Below are 22,367 nucleotides of genomic sequence, written 5' to 3'. Positions count from 1 at the left end.
TCTTACTCTGCATTGTGAGGGCCAGACGTGATTGATTTAATCATTACATTGTGAGGGCAAGACATGATTGATTTAATCATTACAGTCTACATTCCAACATAATCATAGGATCAAACTAACCTGAAAACCCTAACATCTTGGACTTACAATAAGTCATTAATGTTTACTGTGGCTCCTAATACATCTTCTTCTATTATTTTACCTATGAAGAGTTTGAAAGGTTTCGAAATGGTCACCCCGCTCTCTGGTTCCAGTGAAGAGGCTGTGTTCTTTGCTAAACGAGTGACTTTGAAAAATCAGGGCAAAAGCCTCCTTTTGTCTCTTACACTCACTGATGGTCAAATTCTTCCTCCAAATGCCACCTTGTTTAACACTTCTTGTTGGGGTTTTCAGCTGTGGGCTTGGTCCTCTGGAATCGATCCTCGCTTTCCTATTGCTATTTGCCTTAATGAAACAATGTCGATCGCTGACCGTCCCGTTACAAATGATTACACCCTGTCAGCAGGAGCAAAAATCACAAGTATGCTCCTCACTGATGTAGACAGCTATTTTGTAGCCTCCACAGGAATAAGCGGTCAAACCAACAACTGGCTTCTTCTGGCTGAGCAGGCCGCGAAGATGGCTAACACCAGTTGCATTGCATGCATGGGTCCAAGACCTCTTTTGAAAATAATACCTGCAAATATAGTTCCTAAGTGTGCTGTTGCTTTAATGTAAAACTCATCCATTTCACCCACTCATGATTGTTTTAAATGTGATAAGGTTTACCCTGTTGCCTCTATGACGAAGTATAAACCCCTTTTTTTCGTTCTATGTAGCTAAGGGTAATTTTACTTGCATTAGATTACCTGGTACCGGTGAGAAGCTCGGCGCTCTACCTACTCCATGGTGTGGGTCCATGACCAATGTCACTGCCCCTTTTTTGCCCATTGCTCGTAGTGATATTTGGTTTTGGTGTAATAGTAACAAACTTTATGATAGGTTGCCTTTCAACAGCTCCGGAATTTGCGATTTGGTAACCCTATTGCTACCTGTTCATTTGATGCCGATGTCCTCTTATGATCTAACATCTTTTGCTAAGTCCGTGGTTCCCGTATTCTGGCCGAGAACGAAACGAAACGCCGAATGGCGGGGCGCGGCTAATCCAATTTACATAGACGCCATTGGTGTTCCTAGAGGAGTACCGGATGAGTATAAGCTGGTGAATCAGATAGCAGCTGGTTTTGAATCCGCCCTGTGTTGGTGGTGTACTATTAACAAAAATGTTGACAGGATTAACTACGTCCATTACAACGTGCAGAGGCTTGGAAACTGGTCCGAGGCGGGTTTCAAGGCGGTCCACTCCCAACTGGCCGCTACTTCCCTCATGGCTTTCCAGAACCGAATGGCCCTTGACATGCTACTCTCAAAAGAGGGCGGTGTCTGCGCCATGTTCGGTGAGCAATGTTGCACGTTTATTCCGAATAATACTGCAGCCGGCGGAAGCCTGTCCCAGGTCCTTGAGGGCCTGCGGACCTTGAACGGGAAGATGAAGGAGCACAGTGAGGTGAACACAGAGGTTTGGACCGACTGGCTGAACGTGTTCGGAAAGTACCGCACCCTGGTTTCCTCTGCCCTGGTCTCCATAGCCGTTTTCTCTGCCATTTTGACCTTGTTTGGATGTTGTTGCATCCCTTGTCTCCGATCCCTAATTAACAGACTAATTACAACTGCTATCTCTCCACCAGCTGAGACTTTCCCATTGCTCCAAAGGGATGACCTTTTGATCGACGCGGGTTCCTTCTCTAGTGACGACCCGGTCGGCGACTCTATTGTGGTAAACCTGTCCGGTTTGTTTCTTGACCCTAGCTTTGCCGATTATGACTCAGTTTCCTCCTGAGTGTAAGTTAGTTCTTGCGAAATGTGATCCCTTGGCTGAAAATCTTTTTGAAGTGGCCATATGGGTGATGGGTTGTTCTCCGGGAACTTATGATAAGACAGGGGGGAATTGTTAGATAAATTGTATATATATGTTATCATGCGTTCCCTAATGAGTACTTATTAATAAAGTTATTGCGCAGAATGCTTGCTGTTTCTTCTTGCAGACATCACCCAGTCCACAACAAGTCAAACGATGCTGTCTGGAGCTTCCTGACCTTCTCCAAGAAAGTTGTTGATGTCTGTACATGTCATTTTGTCTGTGCACTCTTTTCACATGACTACTTTGTTTCCCATTGTATTTTGTCCTTGCACACTTTTCGTTTCTCATGGGATCCTGTCTGCGACTTCTAGTTTCACATAGAATCTCGTTTCTTCTCTCATGAGACAAAGCCCACGCTTTCCCCCCCACCTATCAGGGGCTAGTCTCACATTGTAGGTAGGGCATTCCTAAATAAAAAGAGAGGAGTGTAAACAAGACCTTTAGTGTATTTTGGATTGCTGTAAGTCTGGATGCACTCCTCGCGAGAAAAGACTCAACATTCTGTCTCACTGGTTTTGTCTGCTGATCCTTTTGCTGAATCTGAACCTAACAGCCGCTGTTATTTTTTTCCTTTGTCTTGTTGCTTTGCTTTGATGGCTTTTAACTTTCGCACTTACTGGCTTTCTTTGTGGCGCCGTTGTGTGGCAGCCTTATAGGAGCCTATTGAGTTGCGCTCATGTCATCTTTGTGTCTTTTATATACCCGCTCTGTGGTATGAATATTGCTGGGGCCTGAATATCCCCACCCCCGGGATCTATAAAGTTTCAATGAATCAATGAATGAATGAATCAATCAATGAATCAATCAATGAAGCAATCAATGAATCAACCAATGAACGAAAGAATCAATCAATCAATCAATCAATCAATCATCTGACTTAGCTCCCACAATAGCTCCTACAAGATGTCTCCGGGGTCTCTTAGCTGGCTCGTATCTTTGTTTGTTAGCCTTGGAAACTCCTCTATTTTGTTTAGCAGTGTGTCCTCAATTGCTTCTGAGAAACGGTGACACTCTTCAAACCGTTCCCAAATCATCTTTACGCCTCTAGTGGGTAGTGCATGAACCCTTTTTGTCTGCTCTGCAGATCTTGGACCTAGCCACCTTGTTAGTAGGTCGAACTCCTCTGTTTCTGATAAATTTAAGTCTTTAGTTGCGCCAATAAATGATACTTTCCATGCCCAATAGTTTTGCGGTTTGTCGTCAAATTGCAGTAAACCAACGCTGACGAGTTACCGCATTTTCACGATTAAAACGTGCACCGTAATGAAAGGCGCAGTCTCAGTTATGTGTGCCATGACTGGGTTTAACGCACATAGGGCGCACCGCATCATAGGGCGCGTGTTTTATATATACAATCCACGCCCACGCTCTCAACTACGTCCGCCTTACAACGACACACACATACACATACACATACACACACGTACACACACGTACACGCATACACACACACAAATACACACACAAACACACACACACACACACACACACACACACACACACACAGCAGTGACTCTCCAATACACATCGATACCAAATGATCAGGTGACGCTTTCCCGCCTTTTCCGGACAGTATAAAACCTTCTGACCTGGAGATGGGGGTGAGTTACATCTGCTGAAGTTCCATGTGTACTGACCGCCATTAAACAACCCAAGATTTGCCAATAAAGAACCAACCGTTACCCCACATCTTAGTTTTCCTGACCCAACAACGGACATCATCAACACGCAACAGCCGTTGGTGGAATCGAACCCGCACTTTCTTAACTGTGAAGCGGACATGCTAACCAATTCACCAACGAGCCGCCAAAGAATATAAATATTACTATATTGAGTCAAATACAAACCAGATTACAGATACAGGGGAGCCTTGGTTTTCGAGCACAATCCGTTCCAGAAGGCTGTTCGAGAAGTGAATCGTTCGAATTCCGAATCATGTTCTCTCATTACAAATAATGAAAAAAACAAAAATCCATTCCAAGAAAAAAAAAAAAAAACGCCCTTTTTAAGCATTTTTTCATTCGCACATTTTTGTCCAATCACGTAACTGCAGCGTGTCGCCGACTGCACAACTGATGGTCGCATTATTGTGACAGAGCTGTCACTAAAATTTAGAATATAGTTTGAAAGTCCTGATGTACTTTCCAAAATTTAAGTGGACCTCAGTGCGCAGGGAGCTTAATTTGGTCGGATCGCGCAACTGCAACTCACCGGGCGCTCACTGTCGCATTGCTTTAGGAGCGTCTTTGTGTTTTGGGATGTTTTTACTGCTCCCACTTGCTTCCTTTGGAGGCATGATTAGAGTTGATGCAATCCTCAGAGTAACGAGAATGTACCGTATTTGCCGGTGTATTAGTCGACCTTTTTCGATCCAAAATCGACCGAAAAAAATCGACCTCGACTCATACACCGAGTCATAAAATTTAACTTCGTATTCATCACTTCAAATGTGATGGTAACCAAGGCCGTTTCTCATGCATCTCATTGTGCGTGGGTGTGCGTCCGTCAGGCTCATCAAACAGCGAGAAACTGAATCATTATAAAGCGTTTGTTGCATTAACACACATCCTCAGCAACAATTTCAAATATTCTCACCTCAATAATGGACATCGAAAGCCAGGCAGCGACGATGACTGCTAGGGGGAAGTACTGGGTATTGAGCGAATGTGCGAGTCATCGCGCGTCAAGCAACGACAATAACTACCGGTACGTAAACATTCAATCGCCATGTCTAAATGAATGTCATTGGCACTTTGAAAATATTCGGCAAACTTGGCCAGACTTCCAGGGGAAGAGACCGAATTTTCACTTGTTCTGGCCGACCGGAGGAACCAGCCGAGGCGGACACATTACGGCGGTTGAGTCGTTGGCACTTAGAAAATATTCGTCAAACTTGGCCGGACTTGCAGGGGAAGAGGCCGAATTTTCACTTGTGGTGGCCGACACAGGGAACCAGCCGAGGCGGACACTTTACGGCGGTTGAGTCGTTCGCACTTTGAAAATATTTGCCAAACTTGGCCAGACTTCCAGGGGAAGAGGCCGAATTTTCACTTGTGGTGGCCGACATGGGGAACCAGCCGAGGCGGACACTTTACGGCGGTTGAGTCGTTGGCACTTAGAAAATATTCGCCAAACTTGGCCGGACTTCCAGGGGAAGAGGCCGAATTTTCACTTGTGGTGGCCGACACGGGGAACCAGCCGAGACGGACACTTTACGGCGGTTGAGTCGTTCGCACTTTGAAAATATTCGCCAAACTTGGCCGGACTTGCAGGGGAAGAGGCCAAATTTTCACTTGTGGTGGCCGACACGGGGAACCAGCCGAGGCGGACACTTTAAGGCGGTTGAGTCGTTCGCACTTTGAAAATATTTGCCAAACTTGGCCAGACTTCCAGGGGAAGAGGCCGAATTTTCACTTGTTCTGGCCGACATGGGGAACCAGCCGAGGCGAACTCTTTATGGCGCAAGAGCCGTTGGCACTTAGAAAATATTCGCCAAACGCTCTCGATGGGACAGAAGACGACCTTATCTGGGAGGAGGAGGAGGAAACTGAGGATAGAGAAGACCAAGAAGATGCCCTTTATGACGACAAACTAAACGAAAACGAATGGAACGAGCTTTTCGGAAATAGCGACGATGAAGACGAATTTTGAACTCGATGTACCGGCAATCACTTTATAATTATAATTTGTTGTTTCTTAACTAAAAATAAACCAGTTTCTAAGAGTGTTCATTGTTGTTAGTCTCTCTCGGCGCGTAAAATCACAGGGTCATGAAGTAAATTTAAAATGGCGTATAGATCGCTCGCTACAAACTCGCAAATTTGAACACATTTCGTCAATAAATTTCGCATATTTCTGATTGAATTTTGAAGTTTAATATAATGCAACAATTGAGCTCGACTTATACAAAGGATATATCATAAAATCATAAATTTCCGTCGAATTTTAGGGGGTCGACTTATTCACCGAGTCGACTTATACACCAGCAAATACGTTAATAACAAACTGAGTCAATTCTGCAGAAAAGATAATTGGAATCAACCTCCCATCTATCCAAGACTTGTACCTGTCCAGGACCAGGAAACGTGCAAGTAACATCTCAACAGACCCTTCGCACCCAGGTTGCAGCCTGTTTGAACTACTCCCCTCCGGACGCCGTTATAGAGCTCTGTACACTAAAACCAGCAGACACAGAGACAGCTTCTTCCCCCAGGCTGTCGCTCTGATGAACTCACACCACTCTTAGAGTCTCAGAGTCATTACTGTGCAATAACATCCCGCTTGCCACACCTTTTTTGTCTACACTGTTTTTACTATGTGTCCTCTCTGCATCCATTGCAGCCTGGTCATCCTAGATGAGGGACCCTCCCATCGGTGGTCTCTTCTCAAGGTTTCTCATTTCCCCTAGCTGGAGTTTTGAGTTTTTCCTTGCCCTCTTTGGAGTTTAAGATCAGGAGGTGTTTGAGAATATCTTTCGTTCTTCACATGTCCTGAGTGTTGTTGTTAGTCATCCAAATGTTGAACAGAGGCTGTGATTTACCGAAGTCAAATTCCTTGTTTGGCACGCTCAAACATGGCGAATAAAAAACTCTTGAATCTTGAATCTTGAATCTTGGCATGCGGGTCCTCTCGGTTCATCTCGCGAGGTTCGACAACCGAATTTTGTCCGACATCCGAAGCAAAAAATTCCGGAATTTTTTGTTCAAATAAAGATTTGTTCGAGAACCGGGATGTTGGAAAACAGTTGTACCACTCCAAAACAATTTAAAGCAAACCTTCGATGAGAATGGGATTTGAACCCATGCATGCAGAGCACAATGGATTAGCAATCCATCACCTTAACCTCTCAGCCACCTCATCTTGTGTTGACAAGTCATGTTACGTACGTTGTGCCAAGATACTTTGGATGTGAAGCTTGTGAAAATCCGACGAGGATGTGATATGAAATGATGAGTGGAGAGCACAATGGAGTAGCAACCCATCGCCTAAATATCTCAGCCATCGCATCTCATGCATGAGTTGAATAGGCGACATGATATGGTATGTACGGTGTAGTATATGCCGCAAGGTAAAATGATACGATACTTTGGCTGTGTAATGAAGAAAAGGTAAGCCACAAAATAAGTGACACTGTAAACAAAGAAAAACGTTTTTTCAATGTTGTCTCACCCCAAATCTTTGGGATCATCGGATCTGCACAGTTGGATAGTTCCACCAACATTTTAACATCAACATTCTTTCATGGTCTGCCTGGGTGTCTTGGCTGAAGATCCTAAAGAAAAGACCCTAAACTTATTGTATGCGATTGCATATTGGTCATGATCGTATAGCGTTGTGGCCGTAGCATCACCGGAACGAATCTGGGTCATGGCGTAAGTAAATTACCTTGCTGAATTTGTCCGTTGTTCACTGTTGCCAAACAGCCTTCTGTTGAACACAGACTTCCAGACACGTCCACCTATGTTTTAACATCAACATTATTTCATAAAGTTCGTCCAAATTCATCTTGGTGAAACTCCCGCAAGTGTTCCCATCTTTTTTTAGGCCTGTCTTCCACGAGGCAGCGGTAGACACAAAATTATGATCCTGAAAGGACACGCCCAAACTGGCTATATCAATCTGAATTCATTAATCACTAAAATGCAGTCCTCAGGTCCATGTCATATTCGCTACCAATCGGAATGTAACGGAGTCAGCTAATTTACTACGTGGCTCGTTGGCCTAGCGCAGGGGTCACCAGCCTTTCTTAAACCGAGAGCTACTTCCTGGGTACTGATTATGGCAAAGGGCTACCAGTTTGAAGCACACTTCTGAAATAGCCAATTTGTTCAATTTGGCTTTCACCATGTGTTATTATTGTCATTTCCAGTTCACATGTAAGTGTGATTTTAACAAGAATAGCAAAAATACAGTCAAACCTTGGTTTTTGACAACAATCCGTTCCAGAAGGCGGTTCGAATAGCGAATCGGTCAAATTCCGAATCTATTTTTCCCATTAAAAATAATGGAAAAAAATATATTTCGTTTCAAGACAAAAACCCACGCCTTTGTTTAAAGCATTTTTTCATTTGCGCATATTTGTCTGATCGCGCAACTGCAACGCACCGCCGAAGGCGCAACCGTAGAGCGTCGCCCACCGCGCAACTGCACCGCGTTTGTTACAATAATGTGACAGAGCCGTCGCTGAAATTTAGAAAATATTTTTGAAGTTCTGATGGACTTTCCAAAATTTAAGTGGACCTCAGTGCGCAGGGAGCTTAATTTGGTCCAATCGCGCAACCGCAGCGCGCCGGGCGCTCGCTGTCGCGTTGCTTTAAGAGCGTCTTTGTGTTTTAGGATGGCTTTACCGCTCCCACTTGCTTTCTTTGGAGGCATGATTAGGGGTTATATATTACTCAAAGTAACGAAAATACAATAACAACGAAGTCAGTCGGCATCCGGGCTGCACGGTCGAGTTTTCTCGGGTCCTCCCGGCTCATCTCGCGAGGTTCGACCTCCGAATTTTTTTCGACAACCGAAGCAAAAGAATCTCAATTTTTTTTTTTTTCGAATTCCGATTTGTTCGAGAACCGGGACGTTCGAAAACCGAGGTTTGATTGTAAAATAAATAGATGCAGTTCACTGACAAGTGTTGCTATTTGAGATCATTTTAGAGCAGTCCTGCGGGCGACTCATGCGGTCCTCACGGGCGACCTGGTGCCCGTGGGCACCATGTTGGTGACCACTGCTCGACAGTGTAGAGCGCACGTAGAGTGCTTGGAACATAAGCACTCACAGCACAAAGCAGGTGATAAAAAGTGCAGTGGGACACCATGGAAAAATATTTAAGAGGGTTGAAAAAAAACGGCAGAAAGAGACGGAGATACGAGAATTGAGAGTCACACGAAAGCTAAGGCAAGGCAATACTATGACGAAGCGTACGTAGGAAAGACACCGGTGTGTTTACTGTACCTTACAATGTATGAAGCGGACAGTATGAAGCCAAATAAATTAAGGTGGCACTTATGAAGTCATTGCACCCCAATCACGCTGATAAGATGTGTCAAATGCACCTCTTTCCATAAGGTGCCCCCGGCTACCCGGTCACGGGTTTGTCTTAGCCGGGTTCGGAGATTCGTCCGTAATCTAACCACCCGAGTTAAATTAACTCCACCGGAATCAATCTAATTTCTGTACGACGCCAATCCCTCTCAAGTCACCCGAAGCTCGAGCCGAGTAACTCAATTCGAGGCAAGACTTCGAAGTGACCGCATCGTATTGATGGCTCCCCGCTAATGTTTGAAGTTCTTATTATGTTACGGATATTTTTAGATGTCTTTGTTAAGACCTCAGGGATTCGTTTGTATAGCGCACCCAAGCACTAGTTTTGCCGAAGTAAATGTTGATATGGGTCCCTTCCACTTGGTCGCTCATGCAGTGAGCCGACCAACTTGTTTATTCGAAAGAGAATCGAATTAATAAAAGTGTGACAATAATAGCATTTAAGAAGAAAATTAATGCACTTTATATTATTAATTCTAACTCCTTATATGTAGATTTTGCACTTAACTGTCGGAGTGCTTCACCCCACTTGATTGCTTTAAATAGAGTAACAACTTTCTTAAAACGAATAAAAATGTCTTACTGTATTTAGATTTGCCCTGTAATTAATTTGGAAGGCAAGTCTATTTTTCGATCGTGTCCTGACTTTTGACGCGGCCCGACAAATTTAGGAACTGGGCCGCGCCCGACGGACAATCAAAATACTTTTATCCTTCACCAACTCTAATAATCCATTTTAACCATCGTCGTTATTTTATTCAGAGGAAGTAAATTTTTAAACGAATTCACTTTTAACGAAATTCACTCTTCCCTTAAATATCTACGAAAGTTATTTAATTCTCTAATATGTTCGGAGTTACTTTTTACGCGGCCCGTCAAAAGGGGAAACGGGCCTGCGCCCTTCAAATAATTAAATTACTTTCAGTTCTACACCAACCCAATAATCCGATTTAAACACTTCCGTTAATTTATTCAGACGAAGCAAACTTTCAAACGGATTGAAATTCACTCGTGTCTCAAATAACTACGAAAGTTATTCAATTCTCTAAAATTGTCTGATGTTACTTTTATTTATTACGGTCCTATGTTATACCATAATAACCCCCCGTACATTAATCAAATCGTCAAATCAACCCCAAACCATCGATTGCACATTCAGTACAAATCAGCGCACAACGAAGTAAATAATATACGAAACACATTTATTGAAGAAACATGAAATAGAATTACAAATCTCAATTACTCCAGAAACCGAACAATTTCACTCACTGATACCCGTGTTAATAAAATCATTCAATCCCAGAACAATTCGATTGCAAAACACAGTTCATGAAAGAGGGAAAAGGTAGACACCAGCTGCGTGCTATTTTTGGTGGAAGCAAAGTCGAGTGATCAATCCGATCTTACTTCTAAAATCCAAATTAGAGAAACAGGCTGGCCTCGAGGGAGCCGGCGGCCCGATGACTATTCCCCACTCTCGCTAAAATACATAAAAGTCGTTTTCTCTCACCTAGTTTCTCCTGTAAAGTTGTCCAGTTCAATTCTTTGGAGTAAATCCAAGTTAATTTCAGACCAGCGATCCTGCGTCTCACACAAAGATCCCGGGACTCTGGAAAAAATCTTGAAACTCCTTCGGGCTTCTTCACGTATGAGCGCTCTTTGGGGGGAAAAGCCTCGTAGCTGCCTCTGCAGGACTTTTTATAGACTTGTCTGGTACCTATATCCTCTCTATAGGGTAAGACCGCCTAGTTTCCCACGCCCTATAGAATTTGGTCAGTTTTCCCACGCTGTATAGGGTTTGGACAATTTTCCCCCGTTCGTACACCTGCTGTCCTTCAGCAGATGTTTCCGCTTTGACCACGCATTACTTTCTCCGAACCCGGCTAAGACAAACCCGTTACCGGGTAGCCGGGGGCACCTTATAGAAAGAGGTGCGTTTGACAAAACATATATACTTCATCATATCAATCAATGTGTAAATAATTTACCCAAACATAGTTGCTCAATCAGAGCACAGACACAGCACACAGAGCTTTGTGACTTTCACTTACACATAGGCAGTGAGCACAGGCACGGCACACAGAGCTCAGTTAAGTTCCATGACACATAGTCACAAAACATTCAGTAAATAACAGGACATTCAGGTGATAACAGAACACACCTTATCCTTCCCTCCCATTCCCTTCCAAGTTCCTGCTTTTGGTCAGTATAAAGCCTTCTGATCTGGAGTGTGACGTTGTTTCATCTGCTGAAGTGCCTTGTGCACTGACTGCCATTAAACAACCTAACATCTGTTACAAAAACTGTTACTGCACATTTTTGTTTTCCTTGCTTAACGATGGACATCTTGAACAAAACGCAACAGGCCGTTTTAGCTATAGTATTTGTTAGGGTTTTTCAGATTATCCTTATCGTATGATTATGTTGGAATGCAACCGGTAATAAATAACCTACCTTGTCCCATCCTCCACAAGGTCGTAAAACATCCCCTGATATGTTTTGACTAGAGGACAAGGGCTTTCTATTCAGCCTACTCATACCCCCACTCTGTTTCTCTTAATAAATATGCCCTTGCAGGGTGGAGAGTTCAGACCTCCATTCGAACATCGCTGTACGCACAGCGACGAATGGACTCTCCACCTGCAGTGAGCGAATCTTTAACATTTTGGTGCCGAAACCCGGGATCCCTCATACCCGCTATCTGTCTGATGAAGAAGGACGTGCTGCATTGTCGACAAGCCAGCGTCCATTAGGAGGACCTGAAGAAGAAAGTCCTGGGAAGAGAATTATTCGCTGGGCCAGCATCTTAGGTCTGCCTTCGTCTGACAGAGGTGGATTGACGGGACCCGGCAGTGCAACGAACCAGGGGATAAGTAAGTTAAAGGCCTGAAGTTGTGTGATTGTGTTGTTGTGAAACGCGTAAAATGTAGAGGTGCACGAGAGCCATCTTGGGTTCAAGTCCCAGTGGAATGAACAGGCTAAGAAAAGCAGAGCTTCTTTTTTGTTCATCGAAGAGGTGCGTAGATTCTTCTTTGTCTGTTCTTCCGAGCTGAGGGATCTGGCTTGGGTTAGAGTCCCAGTGGAAGGAACGTGCTAAGAAACACAGAGCTTCTTTTTTGTTAATCAAAGAAGGGGGTAGATTTTTCTTTGTATGTTTTTCCAAGCCAAAGAACAGCTTGGGTTCAAGTCCCAGTGGAAGAAACGGACTAAGAAAAACAGCTTCTTTTTCTTAATTGAAGAAGGGCGTAGATTTTTTCTTTTGTCCGTTTTTCCAAAGCTGTTTGGGAGGGTTTTACACCCATCCCTGGATAGGCCTAAAAAAGCGCTGGAGTTTGTGTGATTGAGTGTGTGACTGGTAGGATAAACTGCCTAAATGGCAGTTCTAGCATTGATCCACGGCAATAAAACAGGCTAGTAATTTGTTGAAAGGTCAATTTAAACCTGCATTGAGGATCCTCAAAGGAAAAAAAACAAAAAAAAAAAAAACGACAGAACATGCTTTCAGGAATTAGAAGAAGCTAAATTGTGAATTTAAGATTTTGCAATGCTTCATTTAATAGGAATAATTGATTGGTTGTGTTATAAGATTATACAAAATTCTAAATGCAAGCTAAATCTGAGAGATTGAGTTCTTCAAATTTAAAAACAAAGAAAAAATTCAGATTAATTTGCCAGTTGTTTGTTTTAGTTAAGTTTTTTTTGAATTGGTGGATTGTTCTACCAGGAAACTTGAGTTGAAAATGATATATGAATGTTGTGTGGTGAGCTTGGATGAATTGGGACCAATGTGATAGTATAAGTCCTTTTTGGAGACTGTGTGAGATGCATATGATGAGCATTGATGAATGATTGCCTGAATGAAAAGTTGAATGGTTGAAGTCGTTGGCGATTACTATGGGAAATTAGTAGAGCGACTTTGATGACAGAGTGATTTTGAGCAGGTTGAATGCTAAAAAGAAAACGTAGCTTTTGGATTGATAATTAACTAGAGAAAAAACTGGAGAACCAGTAACACATGTAGAAGATGTGTGAACTGAGAAATTAAGAAGCGTTTTGGAAAGAAAGTCAAATTAAATGATCATGGAATCGTATGTAGTAAAGAACACATTCTCCCAGAAAGTTTGTCAAGGTGTGAGGCATGGGCGTTGCCAAGCATCAGAAGGAGGGAGTGAGTAGGACAGATAGTGGAAGATAGTAATATTACAACACTTTATGACAATGCATTTTCGAATACATTTGGTGTTATACTGTGGTAAGTTTTTTGTTCTGGTATCATGCAATGTATATCTCACTAGTAAGCGTAAGTGTGACCAGGTCATGTTTTGGGTCAGGTTCGTGAAGAATTGTTTGGACCTTGGTCCATGAACGTAGACTAATTGGCACGAGACACATCTGGTTTCCATTAACAACTGACAAGATATGCACCGTGTAGAGTTGGGGAGGCTGACTGTGGGGTCATAGATTGTCCAGCAGCCCCGTGTGCGCCCACCCAAGTGAGGAAAGGAGTGCTTTCTCGTAAATAATGAGAAGATCCGTATTGGGAGTAATCTGTTGGTCCTTTCTTTAAGACCCTTTTTTAAATGGTTTTCTGGTGTAGATAGGTTAGCAACACGAGAGATTTAGAGGTTCAAAAGAAAGACAGTTAAAAGAAAACATTTTTGATTTGGACAATTGCAGGCTAACAGGAACATGAGAATGATAAGAACTACGAGGTGGGATCCAATTTCATTGGGGAGATTGAGAACTTACAGCACCATATTCTAAGTCACATTTTTGAGCAAGCATGACACAGGTAATAACATTTAAGAGGTAAAGACATATATCAGGGCTTGATGTGGAACGCAGACCTCGATGAGTTGATTTTCAATAATGATACTGAAGACAACATACTGTCCGATTAAATTGGAACTCTTGATAAAATGTAGCTCAAAAATAGGATGAGTTGCAGGATTTACAATATAAAAACGAGACCGCTGTTATTAGAAGAATTTGAAGTTTGGTAAACAAACGTTACCAGCAAATTGATGGAAGCAGCTACATTTGGAGATAGTCTTACAAGTTTGATGTCCCAGCCTGTCATTCTCAGTGTCAGGGTCCCTGTTAGGGTTTTACAGAGTATCCTTATCATAGGATTATGTTGGAATGCAACAAGTAATAAATACCTTACCTTGTCCTCCTTATCACAAGATCGTAAAACATCCCCTGAGACATTTAGACTAGAGGACAAGGGCTTTCTATTCAGCCCACTCATACCCACACTGTGTTTCTCTTAATATATATCCTCTTGCAGGAAGGAGAGTTCAGAGCTCTATTCGAACATCGCTGTACGCACAGCGACGAATGGACTCTCCACCTGCAGGTGTCTAAAAGGACTTACTTGTCTCCCGTGTGGTTCTTGCAAAATAAGTTGGAGTGAGCAAATATCTAACATTTTGGTGCCGAAACCCGGGATCCCTCATACCCGCTATCTGGCTGACAAAGGAGGACGTGCTGCATTGTCGACAAGCCAGCGTCCATTAGGAGGACCTGGAGAAGAAAGTCCTGGGAAGAGAATTCTTCGCTGGGCCAGCATCTTAGGTCTGCCTTCGTCTGACAGAGGTGGATTGACGGGACCCGGCAGTGCAACAAACCAAGGGGGCAAGTAAGTTAAAGGCCTGAAGTTGTGTGATTGTGTTGTTGTTTGTTAAACGCGTAAAAAAGGTGCACGAGAGATACGGCTTTGGTTTGTCCGAGCTATGAGATACGGCTTTGGTTTGTCCGAGCTATGAGATACGGCTTTGGTTTGTCCGAGCTATGAGGCCTAAAAAAAAAGCGCTGGAGTTTGTGTGATTGAGTGTGTGACTGGTAGGATAAATTGACTAAAAAGCAGTTCTAGCGTTGATCCACGGCAATAAAACAGGCTAGTAATCTGTTGAAGGGTCAATTTAAACCTGCATTGAGGATCCTCAAAGAAAAAAAAAAATTGAAAAAAAATTGTAAAACCTTAAACTACTAAAATTAAGATGGGAAATAAGAACGGTAAATCTCTTGCTCTGCTCTTCTTTGAGATGAGAAGTTCATGGCAAGTAGATTTCTTAATTGTATGCAATACATGCTGAAGTGGTAGAAGTGCTAGAGTGTGGTTGAGATCTTCACAAAGAGATGAGAACGAATTCAAGAGACAAAAGCTAGAAAGATGAAAACTGATGAGGTCATAAGTGTTTGTCAGACCAAGACAATAAGGCCCCTGTGAGCAGGTGCAAGGCCGCAGCTCAGGCCGCAGCTCAAGCCGCGGCTCAAGCGAGGGGCAAGATGAGTTTAATAATAATAATAATAATAATAATAATAATAATAATAATAATAATAATAATAATAATAGTAAGGTGGCAAATTACAAATGACTAGAGATCAATTTGTGTTACACTAAAGTTAAAATATGCAAATCAAGTGGTAAAGAAATGCAACTTGCTTCTAGAAGATAAGTGAATAAAATTAGAATGTGCTGTCCTCGTGTGCATGGGAGGGACCAGCTCATGATCGACCACAGGAAATGGCCAGCCTGTGATGAATCATTGTTGCTGAGACCTACCTTCCGCACGCGAGAGCTGTGCATGTGTGTGCGTATGTGTTAAAGTTAAAGTTAAAGTCCCAAATTGATTAAGATTGGCTAAACCTTTAGTATAAAGAAATTTGCTAGAGCAGAAACCAATCCACACTAGTGCATGTTAAGTGTCGAACCCACATGAGGAATTCGAAAAAGAAAAAAAAAATGACAGAACATGCTTTCAGGAGTTGGAAGAAGCTAAATTGTGAATTTAAGATTTTGCAATGCTACATTTAATAGGAATAATTGATTAGTTGTGTTATAAGATTATACATAATTCTAAATGCAAGCTAAATCTGAGAGTTTGAGTTCTTCAAATTTAAAAACAAAGAAAAAATTCAGATTACTTACAATTACAGAATTGGTGGATTGTTCTACCAAGAAACCTGAGTTGAAAATGATATATGAATGTTGTGTGGTGAGCTTGGATGAATTGGGACCAATGTGATAGGAAGACTCCTTTTTGGAGACTGTGTGAGATGCATATGATGAGCATTGATTAATGATTGCCTGAATGAAAGGTTGAATGGTTGAAGTCGTTGGCGACTACTATGGAAAATTAGTAGAGCGACTTTGATGAAAGAGTGATTTTGAGCCGGTTGAATGTTAGAAAGAAACAGAAGCTTTTGGATTGATAATTAACTAGAAAAAGAACTGGAGAACCAGTAACACATGTAGAAGATGTGTGAACTGAGAAATTGAGAAGCGTTTTGGATAGAAAGTCAAATTAAATGATGATGGAATCGTATGTAGGAAAGAACGCATTCTCCCAAAAAGTTTGTCAAGGTGTGAGGCATGGGCGTTGCCAAGCCTCAAAAGGAGGGAGTGAGTAGGACAGATAGTGGAAGATAGTAATAATACAAGACTTTATGACAATGAATTTTCGAATACATTTGGTGTTATACTGTGGTAAATTTTTTGTTCTGGTGTTGATAGGTTCGCAACACGAGAGATTTAGAGGTTCAAAAGAAAGACAGTTAAAAGAAAACATTTTTGATTTGGACAATTGCAGGCTAACAGGAACATGAGAACGATAAGAACTACGAGGTGGGATCCAATTTCATTGGGGTGATTGAGAATTCACAGCACCATACTCTAAGTCCCATTTTTGAGCAAGCATGACAATAACATGCGAGAGGTCAAGACATACAGATCAGGGCTTGATGTGGAACGCAGACCTCGATGAGTTGATTTTCAATAATGATACTGAAGAGAACATACTGTCCGATTAAATTGGAACTACAGATAAAATGTAGCTCAAAAATAGGATGAGTTGCAGGATTCACGATATAAAAACGAGACCGCTGTTATTAGAAGAATTTGAAGATTGGTAAACAAACGTTACCAGCAAATTGATGGAAGCAGCTACATTTGGAGATAGTCTTACAAGTTTGATGTCCCAGCCTGTCATTCTCAGTGTCAGGGTCCCTGAAACCCAATCCGAGACTTCGCCTGCAGCCGTGAACAACTACAAAATGGTGCCTGGCTCTGAACCACCTTTGACCTTTGGCTAAGGACAAGAAAAGACTGCTGTTGTGCTTGGCGGGGGACAAGTACACTCCGGAGGTCAGACAACATCCTCGGGGACGAGAAAAGACAGTGAAAAGCGGAGGAACTCACGATGATAAAAATTGACTCATTTGAACAATGGACTGATTCAAGAGTGATGGATGGGGTCGCTCTGAAGCAACAACAAAAGAACACCAACTTGAGAGGGTGAAGTGCGGCAAAAGGATATGGACTTGGAGTGTCCGACAACCAAATCGCACTCCTTGCTACGGCGTTACCAAATTTGGTGAAGCTTGGTTCAAAGTGGAAGGGAGGTTCATTGTGCACTGAGTTTTACAGAACTGAGGAGATTTGATAAATAAATAAATAAAAATTTGAAAAATACGTAGGGCTACAGAGAAAAGCATTATAATAAGAGATTGAACGGATTTGGATAAAACAAATAGGCTAAAACGGTAGGAAACAAGAGCAAGATCTGATATTTTGGCTCATCAAGCTTAAGACGTAGAGGTCGAGTTATATAAATTTTAGAACAGGACATTTGGCAGTCAGGAGGAAGCTAGGTTGCTCAATGAACAAAAACCTACTCAATACAATAGTAAGGTTTTTTGTACCACAGTGGAGGTTGGATGGTCAGAAAGTTAGGTACGTTCAATTTTTGACATTCACACAATCATGCATAGGAGTCACAAGGCGACAGTTAACAAGACAATGACTGCAATAGGGGCCACCTACGACTGCACCGACATGAAAAAGTAGAAGCGAGGGAGCAGTATGGGATTATATGCTAAAACGTCTGCTATACAGTTACCGATAGGAGATTCTATCAAAAGAAGCTACACGAGAGATGGATTAGAATCCCTTTGTCTGAGTGTTCTGTGTTTGTGCGTAATCTCTGTAAAATTGTGACAGTCTGTTGTCGTTCGTCTGAACTTTGTATGCCGTTTCGTGTATGTGTGCGTGCAGATGTGTGTGTGTGTGTGTGTGTGCGCACACCCTGTGTGGGTGCGAGCGTGTGAGGGGAAAGAAGGCATGGGTAAGACAATATATTTTAAACGAGGAGGCAATAAATGGGAAAGCCCCTATCATAAGTAGTCTTTGGTTAGAGGGAATCATTAGGAAGTGTTCTAACTCTTCCCGCAAACACTCCTATTTGCACTACAATGGGCACTACAATTGACTACGAGAGTTGCAAACAACAGATGAAGAGCAGTCCTTGGCAGATTATATGATCAGGACGCTCAAACTGTGTCAAAGACAAATTTACTGCCGCCTGATCTTTCCTCCTCACAGGTTGACAACCCCATCAATCTAGGAGACTGGGTCTACATAAAGGTCATCAAACGAAGGACCTGGGCGAGCCACGACGGGAGGGACCATTCCAAGTTTGCTGAGTGGCCAGCTGGATTCACCTCAGCCACTGCAAGTTGCAGAGAGTGCTGGACCCCTAATTCGGAGTGGTGGGTCGTCTCAATGATGGTGAAGCGGACAACGATCCCCACTCCGCTAGGCGAGGGGATGTCCCGGTGTCTCTGCTATCCTAGTAGCAATGGGGATCCATATGCCAGATGGATCCTCTGCTGCGTTGTGGTTGGAGCGTGCTATGGTCTATAGACTCATCTGAACAGACCAAATGACAATGTTGACCATGGAAAACGATGGTCACACGATGAGAACTTTGAAGCCATACGAAACCAACACTTGGTACCGGTATGTAAAGGTCACTGTGAGAGCTCACACACGGGAGGGGTGTTATGTGTGTTCGAAACTCCCCTCTTCCTCCACACAAGGTCACTTGGAGGCCAGAGCAATGAATGTCACGGAAGCGAAACGTATGGCATCCATGGGAGGAGTTGGATATCAACACCGAGCTGTCACAATCAGTGATGCCGACCCATCCCACTCTGGACTTGCAGACGGTGCCTATGATGAACACTTCTGGGCAAATCTCAATGTGACTGTTAGAGGATGAACAATACCACAAGTGGCCTACACAGAGAGACCAGCTGGATGAATTACACATGTTACATCCAAGGTAACAGGACCCACAAATGCATTAACGACGACTGCTCTCCAGGAGGAAACTGGATGGGAGCTTTGGACCTCACCGCTGTGTGCCAGGATGAGAGAGCCGTTTTCAAGGTGTAAGGGCTCTACTACCAACATGGCTGCACCATCGGACGGGACCTACTTCATCCAGAAGTTCAGAGGCACTGCCTCACCTGCATCCTATGAGTGCACGTGCCTTTTCAGAACGGATCGTGGTTTTGTGGTCACAGGAGTTGTCCGATGCTGCCTGCCAACTGGACACGAGCCTGTGCGCCAGTGTGTGTGACAGAACACACCTACAGACTAGAACATCATCAGCTGACGGAAACACTAGCACATATAAAACTTCTTAGACGTGACAGATGTGATAATGATAATGAGACGTGGATTGCGTAGATGCTGTTCTGTTGAGCATGTGTTACGGAAACTTGATGATTTGACCATCAAATATGCTTCGCAAGTGATGGATACAATGATGTACTGTTTCTGTGTTTTTCTTTTTATCTTATTTTTTTTAAAATTTTCGCATTCTGGTCGCCTAAGGCAGAGGGACCGTGTGAGAATTTTCCTGCTAATAACATCTGGCCAGCAGGTTTTTCGCTTACACAATAAGTTTGATCTGGGGTATTAAGGTAATACCTAATCTTCACTGGAAAGCGTTGCTATCGTTGTTTGTTGTTGTTTTTATTTCTGCTATTCTTCTTTCTTCATTATGCATATATGTATGTTTTTTTACTTGTCTTTGTTGTTTAGGGTGGCATAATCATATGATAAAACAGGAGAGAGATGTTAGGGTTTTACAGAGTATCCTTATCATAGGATTATGTTGGAATGCAACAGGTAATAAATACCTTACCTTGTCCTCCTTATCACAAGATCGTAAAACATCCCCTGAGATGTTTAGACTAGAGGACAAGAGCTTTCTATTCAGCCCACTCATACCCCCACTCTGTTTCTCTTAATAAATATCCTCTTGTAGTAAGGAGAGTTCAGAGCTCTATTCGAACATCGCTGTACGCACAGCGACGAATGGACTCTCCACCTGCAGGTGTCTAAAAGGACTTACTTGTCTCCCGTGTGGTTCTTGCAAAATAAGTTGGAGTGAGCAAATCTCTAACAGTCCCTGAAACCCAATCAGAGACTTCGCCTGCAGCCGTGAACAACTACAAAATGGTGCCTGGCTCTGAAGCACCTTTGACCTTTGGTGAAGGACAAGAAAAGACTGCTGTTGTGCTTGGAGGAGGACAAGTACACTCCGGAGGAAATACAACATCCTCGGGGACGGAAAAGACAGTGAAAAGTGGAGGAACTCACAATGATGAAAATTGACTCATTTGAACAATGGACTCATTCAAGAGTGATGGATGGGGTCGCTCTGAAGCAACAACAAAAGAACACCAACTTGAGAGGGTGAAGTGCGGCAAAAAGATATGGACTTGGAGTGTCCGACGACCAAATCACACTCCTTGCTACGGCGTTACCAAATTTGGTGAAGCTTGGTTCAAAGTGGAAGGGAGGTCCATTGTGCACTGAGTTTGACAGAACTGAGGAGATTTGATAAATAAATTAAAAAAATGAAAAATACGTAGGGCTACAGAGAAAAACATTATTATCAGAGATTGAACGGATTTGGATAAAACAAATAGGCTAAAACGGTGGGAAACAAGAGCAAGATCTGATATTTTGGCTCATCAAGCTTATGACGTAGAGGTCGAGTTATATAAATTTTAGAACAGGACATTTGGCAGTCAGGAGGAAGCTAGGTTGCTCAATGTACCTACTCAATACAATAGTAAGGTTTTTTGTACCACAGTGGAGGTTGAATGGTCAGAAAGTTAGGTACGTTCAATTTTGACATTCACACAATCATGCATAGGAGTCACAAGGTGACAGTTAACAAGACAATGACTGCAATAGGGGCCACCTACGACTGCACCGACATGAAAAAGTAGAAGCGAGAGAGCAGAGTATGGGATTACATGCTAAAACGTCTGCTATACAGTTACCGATAGGAGATTCTATCAAAAGAAGCTACATGAGAGATGGATTAGAATCCCTTTGTCTGTGTGCTCTGTGTTTGTGCGTAATCTCTGTAAAATTGTGAGTCTTTTGTCGTTCGTCTGAACTTTGTATGCCGTTTTTTGTATGTGTGCGTGCAGATGTGTGGGTGTGTGTGTGTGTGTGTGTGTGCGCGCACACCCTGTGTGGGTGCGGGCGTGTGAGGAGAAAGAAGACATGGGTAAGACAATCTCTTTTAAACCAGGAGGCAATAAATTGGAACGCCCCTGTCATAAGTAGTCTTTGGTTAAAGGGAATCATTAGGAGGTGTTCAAACTCTTCCCGCAAACACTCCTATTTGCCAGTTAAATGGGCACTACAATTGACTACGAGAGTTGCAAACAACAGATGAAGAGCAGTCCTTGGCAGATTATATGATCAGGATGCTCAAACTGTGTCAAAGACAAATTTACTGCCGCTTGATCTTTACTCCTCACAGGTCGACAACCCCATCAATCCAGGAGACTGGGTCTACATCAAGGTCATCAAAAGAAAGAACTGGGCCAGCCACGGCGGGGGGGGACCATTCCAAGTCTTGCTGACTACAGCAGTGACGATCGCTGTACGGCCCAGTTGGATTCACCTCAGCCACTGCAAGTTGCAGAGAGTGCTGGACCCCTAATTCGGAGTAGTGGGGCGTCTCAATGATGGTGAAGCGAACAACGATCCCCACTCCGCTAGGCGAGGGGATGTCTCGGTGTCTCTGCTAACCAGTAGCAATGGGGAGCCATATGCCAGATGGATCCTCTGCTGCGTTGTGGTTGGAGCGTGCTATGGTCTATGGACTCATCTGAACAGACCAAGTGACAATATTGACCATGGAAAACGATGGTCACACGATGAGAATTTTGAAGCCATACAAAACCAACACTTGGTACCAGTATGTAAAGGTCACTGTGAGAGCTCACACACGGGACGGGTGTTATGTGTATTCGAAACTACCCTCTTCCTCCACACAAGGTCACTTGGAGGCCAGAGCAATGAATGTCACTGAAGCGAAACGTATGGCATCCATGGGAGGAGATGGATATCAACACCGAGCTGTCACAATCACTGATGCCGACCCATCCCACAATGGACTTGCAGACTATGATGAACACTTCTGGGCAAATCTCAATGTGACTGTTAGAGGATGAACAATACCACAAGTGGCCTACACAGAGAGAC

This window comes from Syngnathus scovelli, chromosome 14, assembly GCF_024217435.2.
Source record: "Syngnathus scovelli strain Florida chromosome 14, RoL_Ssco_1.2, whole genome shotgun sequence".
Classification (NCBI taxonomy): domain Eukaryota; kingdom Metazoa; phylum Chordata; class Actinopteri; order Syngnathiformes; family Syngnathidae; genus Syngnathus; species Syngnathus scovelli.
Note: the sequence above shows the minus strand (reverse complement) of the source record.